Below are 14,747 nucleotides of genomic sequence, written 5' to 3' on the forward strand. Positions count from 1 at the left end.
TTATGACTATAGTAATGATAACTATAAAACCCTGGGTACTCAGAGCACCTCTAACCACGTCATCCCCCTAAATGTTCCAACACCTGAAGAGGAACAACACAGGGTGCAATGATCACTCAACTCCACACCTCGTGATCGCAACATCAGCTCTCAGTGTTGCCTCAACAACTTTCCCTGTGTATTAAAACCGTAAGCTCAGTTTTTCATAGAGGCCTCAGTGAAGGAGCAGAAAGGTTGATCCCGGGGTAACCGAGCCCCTGGCTGGGAGGCATATGAGCCAAATGTGATTCGACAAGGCCCGGAGCTCCGGGGTCATGGCACAGTGAGGAACATGTGTCCCTGCGAGGGAAGGCCTTGTTGCTCCCTCAGCCAGTCAACATTTTCCACTTTGTGCAACAAATCCTAATGAGGCTATCCTCTGTGGGGGGAGCCAGGCTCCTGTCTGTGGAGATTTGTCTGCAGAGCTAAACAACCAAGCAAAGATGCAGTGAAGCGACGTGCTCGCTCACACTCCGTTTCGTACACACACAAACCAAGACTAATGAGGTGAGGGAAGCCAAACTGTTCTGCAGGCCGGTGCAAGGCAGGGGATTAAAAATGTCTTCACGCAAAGAATCAAGGCAAAAAAAAACTCAAGCAGAATGATGGCCCCATGACAAAATACAGTGCATATTTGGTTAAGCTGCTTGCAGTATGGGGAGACTCAAACCCCCAGAGTATGGTAGTTAGTCCTCAGTTTATTCAGTTCATGCGTTGGATTTTATAGCTGTGACATTAAACGAGTTTAACACTGAAATTATCAGATAGGCCTTTAGAATAATATTCAAGTATATGGGACATAAATGTCAAAACCAAATATGGAAAACTTTCCATCTGTGGTTGGTATTCCTACAAACTCAATACAGGCCAACAGAAAGTACTGAGAGGAGACAGCAGGAGAGAAAAAGGTCGATGTTCAAAGACATTCCCATGTTTCTGATCCGTCTTTGGGGTCAGTCCACCTGAACCACATTAATTCCTGTTCCTTCTCTGTGCCTCTTCCTTTTCCTTAGGAAATCTGTAAAGGTAATGCTTTGTAGCAAAGCTCAGTTTAAAAGTCACATTGCCATATGTTACTATGATACACTCTGACAACTCTATTGGCCGCAGTCCACTTCTTTTTCTGGGGGGGGTTGAGGTGGAATAAAATAGTGGCACTAATGCGCAACACCTGTTCCTTGCCGGCATCCGTCACTATATCAAATATACAAACAATGACAGCTGTGGTGATATGTCGAGTCTGTGGGCCTGGCCACAGATGCAACAGAACGAGCCAGGGGTCGTTTCTTCAAGCACTTGTATTCACACAGGGTGGAGAGACCCTCTCTGGGTCAGATAGCTGAAAGCAGAGTGCAGTGGCCAGAGCCTGTAAAATTTCACATGTGGTTACTGAGGAGCAGCAGGCGCTATCGATTTCTTTAATCTAAAGCCCGGGACCCCGAAAGGAAAAAGGGCCTATGGGGGCTGCCTGCTTTCAATTACGAGGTCCGTAAAGACATTGAGATAGGGGCCGATGTGATGGATGGTCGGTGAGATGCCATGATGGGGTCCATGCCTCTGTCTGCTTAGGCTCCAGCATGCCTGGTGGGATCATCTACAGGCCAGAGACACGCCCCAACATTAAGTCCAGGGGTGTAATCAAAAAGTAGACGGATTACGCTTGAGTATCGAGGATTTGCCCGTATGCATCTTCACAGCTGAGTGCCATTTGAAATGTCTGTCTTTCAGTGAGATAATCAGAACTGACAATCACATAAAAATAGGTGGGGGAAGTGGTAACCAAAAACAAGATCTTTTTTAAGGGATGAGAAAAGATAGCGAGAACAAGAGAGACCTGTGGCTCTACTCTTCTGATCAAGGGATTAATTCTTCTATGAGAAAAGATAAAAAAATGAAGGGTGTGTCGACTGGAGCCTTAACTTCGCCTGAACAATTTCCAGTAAATTACACAGTATGCATGAGTCATCTGGTGGTTCAGACACTTAGTTTGGAATAAAAAAATCTATTTTCAGCTCACAGAGAACATGAAACTCACTTATACACCTCATTATTTTAGTTAGTCATCCCTTTATTTCTCCTTACTATCTACTGGGTTTTAAGACAGACGTGAAATGCAAAGGACGTGTTGATATAAATAAAATCAGTTACTCTTCACTTCCTTTTATATTAACTGTTTTTGGCATCTCCACCAAAACTCCACTGAGGCTGTTTATCCTTCACTTACTGACTGGAGAGTTGAATGACAGGGCAAGCTGCACTGAATTTAAACTGCAATAACAACATTTCTGAGTTATGATATCTTATTCCTAATGACATTAAAAGTCAGTGAATTGGTTATTACATTGGATTTCTTATGTCATAACCTCAATAATTTAGATTTTTATGTGCAATGAACATCTATGTTAAATGTGCATCTAAGGTTACAGTCAAATACAGGGCAACACCAGCTGCTGTGTCACAAGCTGTGTGTGTAACTTTCATAAAAGCTGAGTTTGCAACTTTCTATAAAGCATAATGAATTCCTTATTGAATCCTGAGATGAAGTAAAAAGTATTTAAGAAAGGACTGGAAACTACAACCATGAACAAGCTAGTTACATTTCTGTGAGTTAATAAATTCAATTAAATCAAATCAAATCCTTGCTATTCATGGCTGCATAGTGACCATTAACCACCTCATTGTTTTCATTCAGAACTTCTTGTCTCTGTTCCTCTAACTTTTTGGCTGTTATTTATTCTTTAAATTGGACCAACCACACATGAATATCTATATCTTGATGATTGTGTAATCTCACAGAGCGAAACAGTTAAACGTCTTGGTGTCTCATCTTGGAATTGATCCATCCGTGTCACTTGAATCCCACATCAAGTCAGAATGTCAGCTTTTCACCACCTCTGCATCAAAATCCAGAATCTGCCTGTTTATCTCATTCATTTGCTCAGATGTCATCTGGACCTGATTAGTTCATTTTCCTTCTCTCTGGCCAAACAGTCATCATTCAATATCCTGTCATTGGTCCAGAACACTGCTGCAATCATCATAACCAGAAAACTTGATCAAAACACAACACAATGCTGCACATACATATCAACGCACGTTCTACAGAACCCTGACTTATCAAGCATGAAATGGAGAAGCACCTTATTATCGCTCAGATTGCATTCTACCATGATATACCCAAATCCTTGTGTTTCTACTTCTACTTATCCATGCAGAGTTGACCCCAAAAAATACAAATCTGACATGATTTACTGTTAGATCCAACAGTATCTTATATTTTCCTTGTTGTTAGTTTTGTGATTTTTTAAAAGGTTTTATCTGTACCAGTTTTGTTTCTAAATAATAATTGCTATAGTTGTTTAGTTTTGCTGTTACCTTAATAGTGTCTTTTTGTAAAATATGTTGACGCACGATTGAGTCAGCTGATAAATTCTTGTAACGAGGTCTAAATGTTCTTGACAGAACGAAGAATTCTCAACTAATGCATCTCAGTGCAACATGTAGGTCAAACAAGCCGGACCAATTTATCAGTTGGCTGATAAAATTGGCAGATATGAGCCTTTCACATCGGTGTCAGTGATATTTGCTGATGTGCACGCACAAAAACGTTATGGAATAAACAATGCAGAAAAGACATGCATTTTTATTTACATTTCACATTACAATATATCTTTATTATGTGTTTTATTTTCAAGTTCTTGTGTTTTCTTTTTCTTATTTATATTTATTACATGTATGGTTAAAATATCGAGCCTTAATTACATTTCTTTGTCATAAGAGTTTGATAACAACATCTAGCCGACTTATTGGTATCCAAAATTCAGCCCCCAAAATGTCATAATGATTGGCTCTAGTTAACATTTTGCACAAAATTAAAAGTTTTTTTTATTATCCAACCAAAGACAATATTGAGGAAGTTTAAATTGATATTTATGGAGCTTTTTTGGCAAGCAGCAAAGGGCACTGGGTTGGAATTGAACCTGGGCCACTGCGGATGAGACACAATAAATAAAAATGTATTGAAATGTGCACTTAGGCTTTTCTTGGTTAATTTAAACTTAATTCCTGGGGCAGCGTATAAATCATTTAGAGCAGCCGCCCCCAAATTAATTTTAAATGAATAGAAAAAAGCCTATGTGCACATTGCAATACACTTTATTACTTTAAATATGCACTTGGACATCAAACTGGTTATGTCAACTATTTTCTATACAGTAAATCCTCTCGCAGGACAATCCTGCCAGGTCTACAACTTTGAAATTTGAGCCCTGGATTGGATTTCATTCATACTGAGATCTAAATATTAATCTCAGACTGATCTAAATCCATGTCCTTGACAGGCCTGATAGTGAAAAGCTTTGTCTGCTCCGAGCTGGGAGAACATCTCTCCCTCTGTCTTTCAGTGGATGTGACCTGCTGGCCTGTCCGCACCAAACAGACACAAATCCAAACTGTGTAGCAGTTTGAAGTCTCTACAAAGACAGACAGAGATTAGGCATGGCGGTGCCATGGTCCACAAGATCCACCAGCGTCTCCATGCCTCAGCTCAACATCAAAGAGTGCGGTGCAACAGTTTGAATTATAGACAGCAAGTGTGCAGTCATGCCTCCAGTGGCAACAAGTCCCGGCCCGATTAACCTCGGTGCCACCCCGAGGAGGGAGAGCAGATGATACAGCTCGTAGCAGGGCAAGATAAATTACAGTACCAACAACTGCACATCAGACAGTGGACAAAGAGTCACTGAGGTCCTGCAGCATTTTGATGGCTCAATTCCTCAACTGTAACTCCAGTTTGAGACAATTTACAGCAAGAGTTGCACAAGGTTTGCCCTCTGACTGTTTGCTTGGCCTGTGATAATGCATGTAGCAGTTTTCTTTCTGAAGCCCTTTTCAGACATGTCCCGAGAAGGAACTCAAGAGAATCGGGTATGACCCCTCACTAGCTAACGATGAACTCAGCAGGAGATCCCCTGTGTTGTCACATAAGATTCTGCAGACTTTCGGCTGACTTCATACTAGGGGGCCAGGCAGAGCAAGTCAGCAGAAACTGTGGAGGCTGCATTCATACATACACCTCCTCTGGAGAAAATGCAGAGGCTCTCCAGATTTCAGTGCATGTCTGAAAGCAGCTTAAAACTGTCAAAGTGACCAGCAGTAATTGAGCTGCAGCAAGTGAAGTTGTTGTTGCTGTTGTCCAGAACATGCCCATACTTGTGATCTCCTACGTCACTTACATGTATGAGTCCTCACTGCCTCTGCTAGAGAGCTCTGGTTGCCTGTTCATTAATCTTGAATGTATTGTGTGTCCAAATCGCACCAAATTTGACATTGCACTCCCATGACCCTTAACAACACACAAGTGTGAAGCCGATAACATGTACAGTTTTCGAGATATGTGCTTCACAGGCACACAGAGACTTCTAAAATGATTAGACAGATAGATGAGGCTGATAAATCCTTTGCAGTTATGTTATGTTTTCTTCAAACAGGTCCATTTATGGCCATTTTTCCAAATAAGAGAGAAATTAATTTTCAGATTGTTCGTGCAGTCCCTCACTTTGCCTTTCCTGCCACTGCCCGGGGAACTTTTCCCTCGTCTAAACACCAGCAGTTACAATCAGGAAAGATTACAGCATATTATCAGCAGATGGACAAAAGACGATTCAGACCAGGGGTTATAGCCCAGATGACACCTGGGATTCATTCTGAGGGAGCGGGAAAGAATACTGATGTCGTCAGTGGAGTAAAAGAAAAACAAAGAAAGAATGATAACACAATAATTGCTGATGCAGACAAAAGCAATTTTGTTAACTGTTATTTTCTTCCATGAGTTTGTATTCTGCTGAAGGTAGCAGATTTTACAGACACATCTAGGCCACATGAGCAAGAGGAAGCATCATAAATGCTTCCAACATCTAAACGTATAATAATACAAGAAAGAACTGTAGTTTGGTTTTAGCATACTTTTTGATGAATGCTGACACAAAGATAGAACAAAGACTGATATAGAAACAAAATGACCGGCTTACGAAAAGGCCAGCTCTATGGGAAAAGTTGTCCAGATGGAGATGGGCCAAAAATGAGATGGCAGGCAGCTGTTGAAGCCAGCTGTCCTGGCCAGTTGTTCATAAGAGCTGGGAGGCCAGGATGGAGGGATTCAGAGACATTTGGGATGACGATGATGAGGGGGCATAGATATAACAATGAGGGATGACAGGGAGGGGGGAAAAGTGGGGGGGGGGCCCATTTGGTTTAAAGGAAAAGGTGTGTGCTCAGTGGGACATTATAGAGTGTGACACATTTATCTGTAGACATCACAGGGCCCAAACAGGCTGTGTTCTATGTTGCTCCACTTCCTTGCTGTTGCATTAAAAAAATAAAATCACAGCAGATCAATTTTATATAAACAACGTAACCATTTCCTTGAGCAGCAGTAGAATAATTATTGCACTAAAAATAGTATGTTGTACAAGCCATTGCTATCTAGGTAGTAACACTTTCATGGCTAAAAGACCAAACGAGTCTATTGATTAGACTAGATTTATTGTCAAGCCTTTTCCCGTCTCTCAGTCTGTATAAGTATCTCTAAATATACACAGTGCTGGCTAATTGCTGCATGAAAGCCTTCAGCACTCCGGTGGCCCATTAGTGATCAGGAGTTTAATACTGCTGATGGTGCATGGCAGCATAATAATTGGAGCTATTACCATGCTTGACTCCTCTCTTTACTGTAATCACAGGATCAAAAAAGGCTTTACAGCCACTTTGGACTTTAATGTAGTATTAAATGTAACATTAAACCTTGCATAATGACATTCAGGTAGTTCATAAGGGCATCAAATTAATCCGAGATTATTGACATACTAATTAGCCACCGTGTTTTGAGATGTTGACTTTAAGTTAGCACTGAGCTGGACAGAATTGTTAACATTGCGATGGAGAACTTTTGTTCTTGACATCCAACATGAAATCTCAACAGGGGCGTCTCACAGGAAAGGCCTCAGGACATTTTGGACCACTGGGGCTGGTGTTATAATATCAAGCCTAATAGTGCCCCCTGGTGGCCTTTCCTTGAGCAGACAAGCAACTTCCAAGAAGATAGAGAAGTATCATAAGCGAGCAAAGCCAAGCTGCAGACTTTGCAAATGCACTCAATGGTTTGCCACTGCTGATCTCTAAAAACCATCAGTAAAGCCCAGATAACACACATATGGACAGGCTAACCATGGTGCTCCCAACATATTGCTCAAAGCGGTTTGTGTGATATTTGTTAATGTAGCTGCTCTAATGCTTATACACTCATTTTGGAAAATTATATGGGAAGCATCCTTCATGGTCATGGGTGTATGGACTTGAGGTGTGGGAAATGTTTGGCTCCAGATGCTTACTGTAAATTCTTTAGATGAGTTCTCTGTGTTTCCAAGCGTTTCCAGCAACAACGTGACGATCACACCTGACAGCCTCCGAGAAACTCTGATAAGAGGAAAGACATTAAGAAATCAAATTGCGCAATACTTCCCAGCACTGAATGTTTTTCCTCTCACAGAACTGTGGATCAACAGAAACTTGTTATCATTATCAAATGTGTTTTTATCTGAAGCCTAGATTAAATAACATGTGTGAACACACCCAGTGAAACCTTTCAGACTAAAACTTAATGAAGGAAATTGTCAGAGATGGGAACAGACATTTATGATGTTAACAACAAAAAATATGAATCAACAAATTAAAGAAAGGAGTAAGACATCGACGCACAGTGTAAAGGTTTTTTTTCTTGTAGCCTCTGACCTGGTGCTCTTTGCCTTTTCATTTTCCACATCTGTTTCTAAACAGTTTTATTGGCTTGAAAGCTGCTGGTCACGTTTATATGATGTTGAGAGGCTATAAGTAGCGGATTAGTTTGCTAATGCTCGTGAGAGAAACACTTACACGACAAAGTAATGACACCATGTGCAAAGTCCATACGCGCCAGGAATTTAAGATCTCCTTACTTTTTCCATAAACAAGTCATTGCTCCTAAAGCCAATTTGACTGACACTGCTGTACTGCTGTGCCTGAATGGAGTAAAGGATTTGTGTCATGGTGCCGTACATCACAGCTTTAAAAAGGAAATGGTATGGTTGGGCTTGGTAATGGTCACAGAATTTCTAACCAATCATTTCATATCAGGTTCAGAGAGGTCAGACCACTAACACCGACTTCTATATTTGCAATGTTGCCCCTCAGGAGGCCTCTGAACATCTGACAGAGGCTTTCAAATTTGAGGTTCAATTTGAGGTTAACAGGAGATTTCAGGGATGCTTTTTTTTGTATTATAGAATAAAAATAAAGACATTTACTTGTCCAGGAATGTGTTACATTCTAATGCCTATACTATTGGGTATGACTTTCAATATGCCTGTGCCAGGTGGTTGACCTGAGAGGTCTGAAGGCCTCTGCAGGAGTGCTTTAGGTTGGATGCTTTTGTTTTGTTTAGGCAGTTGTGATCCTGTTGAGAGTCTGCACCTAAAGACGATAATGATCTTAAAAATGGACTGCATCTGCTCCCCCCCATAGTTTAATACTGAAATGCTTCAGCCGTCCACAACAGACCAAGAATCTTCTCCGTCAACAGATCCATGTTGTAACAAACTCCTGTATTCAAGTAAGGACAACAGAGGCTTATCCACCACTGTGAACACCAATTAGAAATTCAGCCAACTTTCGCCGGATGCTGATGTATCCGCACTGACGACTTGTTCGCACTCCACAGCCATTAGGAGCTTCTGGAAAAACGTAGGGAACTTGGAAGGGCACTAAGAGGGGACAGTGCACCCTAACCTCCTTCAGTGCTCTGTGAAGTATGTTTATATCATTCTAGTGGTTTTTATTATGATGATTCAAATAACCCAGACTCTTGTTTCATTAAGTGGCCTAAATACACATTTAAATGACAACAATGCAAAGTTGTTTTGGTTAGGTGTATGCAAAGTGCTTTAGAGAATACAGTAATAAAACAACAGCCATCTTTCAGTGCAGATTTTTCTTTGTCTTTGCCGATTAGAACTTTAAAACAAGGTGAAACACATGAAGTCAAATTAACCAAAGAGTGGGAACACAATAATGTGATGAATACATTCTTAAATGGAGGTGTCGCTTCAGTAATAAAGAATTGTCTGACACCCCCCCCCCCCCCTGCAAACACAACTCTCACAGGCAGGTGTTCAAATACAGCGATCGGCCAATTCTCTTTAAAAACACAAGACAAATAAGACAACACTCCAGGAACAACACATGCACAGAGGCCGTTTTCATTCATCAACTCCGGAGAGGATCCAGAGTTCAGAGCACAGTGTCTGTCCATTGGATGCTGTGTGAGACAACTTTGAGCAAACTAGCAAAAACTTGCACGAGTGAATGTAGCCACAGCTGAAAGAGCAACAACAAACCAGCGTGTGTTTCTAGTGCAGCTGCTTCTTCGGACTTTTCACTGTGAGTTCAGTGCCGGAGCGTGTTTTGCAGCGAAAGATGGCGTTATCACCCCAGCTTCGGCCTTACGTCAAATCACAGCTGACCCTCTCACTCCACCCGCTAGCGTTTACCTCCAACACCGGAGCTACGCGTGTCTCCGGTGGTAGACGAAGCCTGCTCCCTCCAGACAGTTTTTAGCAGCCACAGTAAACCCAGACGCTGCGGTTTGCTGTGGCCGAGCCGCAGCTAAGTTGGCGTTAGCCCGGCGGACGCTGCTAAGCTAACCTCCCCTCCCCGGCCAAAACAGCTGGCTAAACAATAGCGCCCGCTCGCAGGTTTCTGTGCGGGTACTCACACGAGCTCCCAGCCGGTGGTTGAAGGCGATAAAACCCACGGTGAGAACTTCCAGGAGAACACTCAAGTATCCCCGCTGCTCTGCTGTGGGTTTTTCCTCTTTCGCCGGATGCTGATGTATCCACTACACAAGCATCAAACCATGTTGAGTGGGCAGCTGCGCACTGACGACTTGTTCGCACTCCACAACCATTAGGAGCCTCTGGAAAACGAAGGGAACTTGGAAGGGCACTAAGAGGGGGGAGTGTACCCTAACCCCTCATCTCCTTCAGGGCTCTGTGCAGTAGGTTTCTATTATTCTAGTGGTTTTCATTATGATGACTGAAAAACAGACTCTTGTTTTATTAAAGTGGTCTAAATACACCTTTACATGACAACAAGGTTATTTTTGGTTAGGTGTATACAAAGTGCTAAAGAACACAGTAATAAAAAAATTCAGGAAATAATAAGACAGAAAAGAGATATTAAACATTAAAGAAACAATAAAAACAAACAATATCCGTTAAAGGAATGGATGGTCATTTTTGCTGAAAGACATTTTATCTTATTTGTTGTTGGTAGGAGGTTTCTGGAAGAGGGATAGTGTAACCTATAGTCTTATCTCCTTTTATTCTGTGTAATGATAAAGTCATTTTATAGTATTCCAGTAGTTTTTTTTTTTATTGTAATGTACTCTTGTCTTATTAGTGGCCTGGGTACATTTGAAAAAGAAGTTATTATTTGTAAGATTTTTGTCAGGTCTATGTAATAATAATAGAAAAAATAATGAGTAATACAGAGGGACAAAAACAACACAGAAGAAAAAAAGACAAAATAAGAATAAGAAATATAACATTGAAGATACTTTTAAAACAAATAACATCTGCTAAAGGTAGGGTTGGTCATTTGTTTGTGAAACACCTTCAATCTTTTTGTTGAAATCCTCTTCACGACCAAGGATATTCACTTTGCAATTGAGTGTTTATGACCGTGCCCTGATACACGAATGCAAAGCAAATATTGTGGGTCAAAGTTCGCCATAGTTGAACGCCACACAAAGCTACGCACTTGCTTCACCACAGAGAGTGAATGTTTTATTTCCCCCGAGGTTCATTTTGATATGAAGTGAACCAGGAGGTGAAGGTTGGCCACTGCTTCATTCATGTATGTGTGACCAGCCTGTGCATCGTTGAAGCAGAAACAGTAGCCATGTAAGCCAGCGAGTCACAGATAGGTCGGCTTCCTGCAGTTGGCAGGCAGTGCACGTTCATGTCGGAGGGGGTGGGATGTATTGATTGCCCTTGCTGGCTTTTCCAGGATTACCAACCCTAGATTTAAAACCAGTTAAAGATCATTAAAAGGCTTTACTATAAAAATGTTTTTTAATAACAGGTAACATGCTCACTAATCTAATCCCCTCTGGCAAGGTGTTCCAGAGCCTCATGGCTCTGATGACAGGTAGTAGCTCCATAATATAACTGGGGGCCAGACCGCGCTGAGCTTTAAAAGTTATTAAAAGAATCATAAAATCAATTCTAAATTTAACTTAGTGTTGGATAAAATGCGAGCAGCAGCATTCTGCACAAGCTGAAGCACAGTCACGATTGACTGGTACATGTCGATAGTGCATTGCAATAGTGCAGACGTGTGAATACAAAGGCCTGAATAAGCTTTTCAAGACAGCTAATTTGATTTTTGCTATATATTTAATGTGAAAGTAACACGATTTAATGAGTAACAAGATTTCATATATTCTTCTTTGTGGTACTCACAACAACCAGTTATCTGCCTTGATTTAGGAACTACTATCAAGTGTTGGATGGAGGATCGTAGATTACAGCTTGGAGCATAGGGGGTGAGTAGCTCTGTAATATAACTATGCTATGCTATAAATCAGTGGTTACAAATTCATATAGGCCACTGGGGAAAAAAGGAGGAACAATTAAAAAAACATTCCAGTTTTGGCAGACAGAAATTACTGATGCTACGTGATGCTGTACTTCATCATAAATAATATTGCAGACATTCACTTTGCCCCCCAGGTCTTACAATAACATTTATGGCAGTAATGAGTTGACAAGAGCGTTTTGCAAACCACAATAAATCAGCAGATGATAAAGAACATTAACTAAAACAAAAGCTGTGAAATTACAAACATTTAAAATAGTTGTATTTTCTCTCTCACTGTTTACAAGAGCATTTAATGAGTGTATAATTGTTTGCTTTACCACTTGGACCAAAACATGATTTGATTTGCTTCAGCAACTGCTGTATTTCCAGTGCCATGCAGTCTCATATCATCATCTTATTACAATGGTGTTGTTTCCAATACATCCTGTATCCTATATGTGCACGTGTCAACCTGTATGCAAACCCACTATAAAGTGCATTCTAAGTCCACAGCGGCAGCTCTGTGATGCTGCACGTGCACATATTCTGTCATCATGGTTTCTCTCTATAACACAGAGGTGAGCTCTGTATTCCTGTGAGAATTTAGAGACTTTCAGCCCAAGGCCAAAGAAACCAATATAATACATCACACTGCAGCAATAACGTTTGCATAAATGAAGCCACATTAAAGCTTCACATTGAACCAAAGTTCAGTGAATGAACAATGCTATTAATTTGAAGTGTATCATCTACTCAAGACTCGCAAGAAAGAAATAAAAACTCCTTTAACCAACAAGATTCTTAACCCCGCTCCCATCAAAGTTTCACATCATATGGGTCGCAATCTAGTTTTGTTTTAAAACATCTAGTGCTAAGAGCAAAACCTTCACATTTATCAAATGTTTTTTTTTTTCTTGTCATTGAAAAGACTCACATGTCAACAGGGACAAAACAGTCAGTTACTTTATTCAGGAAGAGAAAGTGTTTCATGGACAGATATCGCAATTGTCATCAAACAAACATCACAGAAAACGCCCATTAATGTTCCTCGAAGTAAAGAGCTGAAAGCACAGCTAGTTATCATTGTTAGCATTTAGATATAATCAGGTGGACAGAGCCTTCTTGATGGGGGCCCCTCACTCTGGAGCCATTCAATCAATGTGTAATGATGTTGTGTTTTTATGTTTAATGTGTCTTTCTTTTAACTCTATGTAAAGTGTCTTTGAGTCCCTTAACAAGCGCTATGCAAATAAAATGTATTATTGTTATAATAAATAAAATAATATTTAAAGTTGAAAAAAAATCATTAACTCATTTTGCTTCATCCATTCAACAGCTTAAACTCCATAATGATAACCCCAGTGAATACATATCTGTACAACACATGCCAAATATACAAACTGATTCATTCTCATTTGATAACATTTTTTGGACAATAGTTGTCACATGGGGGCAGTATGGCTGCTAGGCTGTACAGTAAATCGCTCAGATCCTGCATAGCAGCATTCACACCTCGCTTTCAGAATGTGTGGTATTCCATTCTGAGTGGAAGCTATAGTGCCTCTTATATAGCAGACTGTAAATATGGCATCATAAGCACCTTTATACAAGTCCATTATGCATTATGCATGACAGTTAGGTCACACAGCCTGCTCTAACAGCATTAATATTAATCATATTCTACTTTACAATACAAATGTTTTCCAATGCATCTGACCACTGTCGCTGTGGCAGATTAGGGCCGACTGCCTCGTTCAAAAGCTCTTTGTGTAGTTGCAGAGCACTTGTCATTCACTTCTGCCCTGCTCTGATTTACCCAGCATGACCTCTGGATCAAACTGTGCATTTAGAAATAATTATCATTTCACCTGACACAAAAAAACTGCTTATTAGCTCATCTCATAACAGTGAGTTTGAGAATAAAACTGTTTATTTAAGATGCAAGGGATGCAACAACATGCTGTCACCTAACTTGTTTTTTCTGGAGTGTACAGAGATTGATAATAATTGCAACTCTGTGGAGGCAAAGCAGGTGCGGGCTGAAATGAAGCAGAAACAGCAAAGCGAAAATAATATGAATGGTTAACTTAAACGGGCTGTGGTTTTCAGTTGAAATGTGAGATTGTTGTGCATGCTGAATAAGCCGCCTGCGTCCATTAACTCTGCAGAATAAAGCACTTTTTAATTTCTCCTTATTGCTGTCCTTCTTCCTCCTATACCCAGCTGAGTGCACAGCTTGGCCCAGCACAAACATTAAGAATTAAAATAAAATATGTTAATTGTACGTGCAAGGTTTGTTATTTAGGTGGCTCTAGTCTATGAGAAAATGCTCTACATGATTGCTCACACCTCACACATTATTCATCTGCAAAAATGAGCAGGTGTGAGGCCCTGCTGTGGCAGTGGTTCCCTCTTTTTGCAGTTGCTTATCCAGGCTTGATAATATTCATTACTTTCTTTTATAGTTACTATTTATAGACTCAGATTATGAGTCCTAACAAACACGCATTGACTGTGCAGTTACTATACTGTTTTGGTTACTGAGGCAGGTTTCTTGCATCAGGGTGTCTGGGCAGTGGCGGATCAAGGATTTTTCTAAATTGGGGGCCATAAAGGGGCCTCAATTTACACAAGCCATTTTGAGACATTAACTTCTGAGGATGATTTCAGACTTGGGTCCAAACATTCAACTGTCACACACAAGCTTCTGCAGACTTTATACTAGGGGGCCAGGTGGAGAGAGACCGCTGAAACTCCGGAGGCTCTCAGCCCGAGTCTTCTTTGAATCCCTATGGTTGGATTGATTACTACACTTTGCATTCTTCCAAGCATGCATTCCTTTACTTGTTTCAATCGAGCAACAACTCTGTGAAAACATGTGTGAGCAGATCAGTTACCTCTGAGTGTTGGTGGATCGGTCTCAGACACCCTGACAGGCTGACTCCAGCAGCAGCAGCAGCAGCAGCAGCAGCAGCAGCCTCAGGGTGAGGAGGAGCAGCCATCCTCTGCCTCTGTGGCCACATTAAAAACTGCAT

At 40.9% G+C, this 14,747-nt stretch overlaps 1 protein-coding gene across 3 annotated transcripts in view; it reads right to left on the reverse strand.

Moving 5' to 3' along the window:
- The window catches only part of disp1 (dispatched homolog 1 (Drosophila)), an 89,037-nt gene extending 74,325 nt beyond the window's left edge, over positions 1-14,712 (reverse strand). The window contains exons 1-2 of one of the 3 annotated variants that reach the window (XM_069515528.1): positions 14,610-14,712; positions 7,428-7,512 (exon numbers count right to left, since the gene is read on the reverse strand). The gene's annotated coding sequence lies outside the window, so the exon portion shown is untranslated. Of the gene's footprint in view, positions 1-7,427; positions 7,513-9,844; positions 10,030-14,609 lie in introns of those variants that run through there. The other 2 variants (XM_069515527.1, XM_020091884.2) reach the window with 2 other exon arrangements.
- Positions 14,713-14,747: the final 35 nt, after the last annotated feature.

This window comes from Paralichthys olivaceus, chromosome 19 (assembly GCF_024713975.1).
Source record: "Paralichthys olivaceus isolate ysfri-2021 chromosome 19, ASM2471397v2, whole genome shotgun sequence".
In the NCBI taxonomy this organism is placed as follows: Eukaryota; Metazoa; Chordata; class Actinopteri; order Pleuronectiformes; family Paralichthyidae; genus Paralichthys; species Paralichthys olivaceus.